The sequence below is a fragment of the Propithecus coquereli genome, unplaced genomic scaffold (assembly GCF_000956105.1).
Source record: "Propithecus coquereli isolate 6110/MARCELLA unplaced genomic scaffold, Pcoq_1.0 Scaffold28, whole genome shotgun sequence".
Taxonomy (NCBI): Eukaryota; Metazoa; Chordata; class Mammalia; order Primates; family Indriidae; genus Propithecus; species Propithecus coquereli.
This window is the reverse complement of record NW_012148396.1, coordinates 4,674,138-4,678,281: the sequence shown is the minus strand read 5'-3', so window position 1 is coordinate 4,678,281 and position 4,144 is coordinate 4,674,138.

Below are 4,144 nucleotides of genomic sequence, written 5' to 3'. Positions count from 1 at the left end.
TTAGCATTCTATAGCCTAAGAATGATTTGAGTTTTTTTTTTTTTTTTAATCTCGTAGACAAAACAAAGCCCTGCCACTACTTCCTGATCATGGACAACAAAATCAGCTAACTGAAAATAAAATTCTTGCTCCCCACTTACTAGCTTGTATTTGTGACTGGTCAAGTTATTTCACCTTTATGAAACAGGGATAATTCCTATGTCAAATATTCCTATAGGCACATAGCAGTTACTCAGTAAGTAGGAGTGGTTCCCTTCTACCTTTCATCTTTGACAGTCAATGAATATTGAGGAATCCTAGAAAAGAACTAGTTAGGGAGACTGAATTTCACAGATGGCATCAGTTAATTAAGCATCAACAAGTTTGAAACCAAGTATCCAGCAGGGTTTGCATTTTTTCTAATGAAGCAATGTGCAGCGATGTATCTTGGCTACACTAATCAGAAAGAAGGCTTTGTTCTACTTTGAATGAAAAATCTAATCTGTCAGAGGCATAGCAGGAAAGACATGTACTTTGGAGCCCAGATTTCAACTCCAAGATACATGATAGCCTATAGCAAGTGATTTAACTTTCTAAGCCTCAGTTTCTTCAATTGTCAATACCTACCTTACAGAAATATTGATATTGATTAAGTAATCTGTACATAACTTACCTGTACACAGTAGGGGCTTAGTAAATGATACCTGTTACAGTAAGTTCATGTCCCCCTTGAAATAAAATTAGGCTTCTCATCATATCAGACTGTATAAAGTAGACAAAGAAACACAAATCCACAGAAATAGCTCTTGCACTGATGATTTATTTTCCAGATTTCCTAAAATATAGTGAGGAATAAAACATTATACTCCAAAGAAATAATTCCACTTCTGCTGAAGAAGCTGTTAAGTTTTAACGACATGAGAATAATTTGCTTGAAGTAAAGTCCAAGTAGACACCCAATACTGGAGATGTTGCTTCTAAACGGGCCTTTAAAATAAGCTGAGAATCCGAGGCTGCATGAAGATCCGATGTCGTTAGTCATTGAAGTTTCTCCATGATGTTACATAGGCCCTTCAAATTAGGCTAAGACCCCTTAAAACGAATGAACCTCTGGTTAAAGGATTACCATGGTCTTGTTTTGCTTCTGTATCTTTGCCTTTCATAAAAGAGTTGTTCATCCTCTTACCAATAGCTTTTGTTTTATTTTTCTACCCCGAGAAAGAGACCATTCTTGGTCTCTTTCTTATCTCAGTGAATGGCCTCTCCATTATTCTAGGAACCTGGGTGCCACCCCACCCCTTCATGCCCACAGTGATGCTGCCGACAATGCCTGCTGGTTATTCCTTCTACGTGTCTCTAGGTTCCTCCACGCGTCTCCCCCTCCTCTCTCTTCTCTACAGTCCTCTCACTGGTCTCCTGCCTGCTGTCCTCTTGTCCATCATCGACATTGCACCAGATTGATCTTTACATAGGCACGTCCTGTTATTTCTTCCTAGCTTAAAACCCTTCAGAGATCTCCAATGCTGTTGTTTCAGATGAAGCCCAAATTCTTTATTTAGCCAGAAAGGCCCTGCTGATTTTGGCCTACCTTGCCAGTTTCTTCTAATATCACTGCAGCCACTCAGATCTTTGGGTTTGGGAAATGTACCATAAATGAATTGAATGGGTGCTCCAAAACCTACAATGGCTCATAGCATCAAAACTTAATATTCCTCTGACTCTGACTGCTACCCCATTTTCCATCACTTCCCTCTCCCCCATTCTACTCTTCCCTTGCACCAAGAGAACAGTTTTTTCCATGGCCAGCCTTTCTCTCTGGGGGCCGCATAGGCAATATAATTTCAAGTTCTGGTCCCTCTGCCAGAACTTCATGGTAGTGAAAGACTCACCTGATCTTCCTCAACCTCAACTCATCATCCCATCACACCTGTACCTACATGCACATATGTGCACACATGCATTTACACATGCATACACATTCATGAGCACATGTGCATGTGTGCTCATACATGCACACTGCTCCACAGACTACAGCACCTAAGCCAGTACCTGAACATTGAAAAGCACTCAGTGAATCTGTATACTCAGAGATATAGCAACTGTTTCTGAGCACAAAAGGAAAATCTCACCACTAGCTTCGTAACTCTTTTGTGTTCTTTTCCCTTGGTATTCACTATCTCTGTATTGACTCAGTGTTTAATGACTGCATATGACATGCCTACTAGTTCTGGCTTTGGAATAGGGTCTCCTGCTCTCATAAAGCAGAAGGGACAGACATACTACTTACTAGCTCGATGACCTTGAGGAAGTTACTTAACCTCTCTATGTCCCAGGACCATTATCTAAAAAACGAAAACGTCAATGTCATCTCCATAGCATTGTTATGGAATGGAATAAACTAACATATGTCAATTGCTAAGTGCTGACATCCATAAGATTGATATCAGATATAAAGAGATAGTACAAGGAAAGTACCTGGAATAATATCAGGATAATATAGGTCTTCAATAAATGGTAGTTCCATATTTTTATTTTGTGAACAAAGAAATGTAGAATTGCAGGTTGTGATAAGTCCTATGAAAGAGAAGCCCAGGTACGGTGATAAAGAATGATACAGGGACATAGGTAGGTGGCATGGTCAAGGAAGGGCCCTTTGAAGAGGCAACTGTTAAGACATGAAGGAACCAGCCATGACAGTCATTGGAGGCAGAGGGTTCCAGGCAGAGGGTCAGGTCTGGGATGTAGCAGAAGGAACATGGGTTTCCTAGATCTGATTCAAATGCCTTCTCTGCAGCTCTCTAGCTGTGTGTCCTTCAGACAGTCACATCACCTCTCTGAGGCTCGGTTTCCTCATCTGCAAAATGAAAACTAGAATGGCAATTATAAAGAGAATGAGGACAATGAAGGAGATAATGTCAATGTAGCAGATTTTAAGTAAATAACTCATATAAGTCACCAAGCAGAGTATCTCACAGAGTAGGCATTTAATAAATAACGGGTTGCTCTCTCTTTCTCCATCTGCTCCCCAGTGCTAAGCATCCTCAAAAATTAACAATTGCCTCTCAGACTGCTCATATAAATAGTAAGTCAGGCTTCAAAGCCATGCTGATCTAATTCCAAACCTGGGTCCTTCCCACTTCACTGCTCAGTCAGATCTGGAATCATCAAGACAGCTAACCAGCGGGCAGGGCGCTTATTCTAACCTGGGCCTTTTTCATGAATTCTCTCTTTATTCCTCACAATATCTCAGTAAAGAAAATTCTACTCTTCCCTCCATTTTATAGTCAAGAAAGAGACCTAAGGATGTGGTAAGTTGTCCAGTAATGGGGCTGTGCAGTTGGTTGCCCCGGGCATGCTCTGCCTGTGTTCTGTGCCCTGCCCCAAGCATGGACTTCCTTCTAGAGCAGGGCATTCACCTGTGTTCCCAGGCTCCTTACTCCTGTCAGGCTAAATCCTGCTCTTGATTAGTGTCCACCTCTTTCTGGAGGGTACTAGATTGCCCCAGGCCACAGAGATCTGAACTTATCTGAAAAAGTCAGGACCTCAGCCATACTTATTCTTAGATCTCTTCTTGTTAGCTTATAAAAGCTTTACCTTTTCAAGGGCCAAGAACTGTACTCCCTCCTTTCCTTCGTTCCTGTCTTCCTCTTTCCTTTCTCCTCTCTTATTCTTTTTTTTTTTTTTTCCTTTATCTCCCTTTGTGCCTTGCACACGTCTTGCAACTTGGTAACTTGGCAAGTCCCGACAACACTGAACGAGCAGTGAGGGAGAGTGAGGATAGAGAGATGATTCCGGCGACTCTAGCGTGAGTGAAGTGTGCTATTTCCTCACAGCTGGAAGTAATGTCTGAATAATCTCTGAATTAAAACAGCACTTTCCTGAAGAAGCTATATTTTCTGAAACAAGAATTAGGACACATTTCTGATAAGGAAGCTGAGAAGATGTGAAGAAGCCAAAAGGTTGGAATTGTTAGGATTGGATTGGGGGCTGGGAAAAAAAAGTTGGAATTAGTTTTTTGTGCATTGTCTATCAAAGGATATTATCATTCCTATTTCACAGATAAAGAAATTGAGGCCAAAGTTTACTCGGCTTCTAAGTCGATGAAGCATTGGACTAAATGGTGAAACTTTTTTTGCCTGAAATTATCACTATCTGTATTCACAGC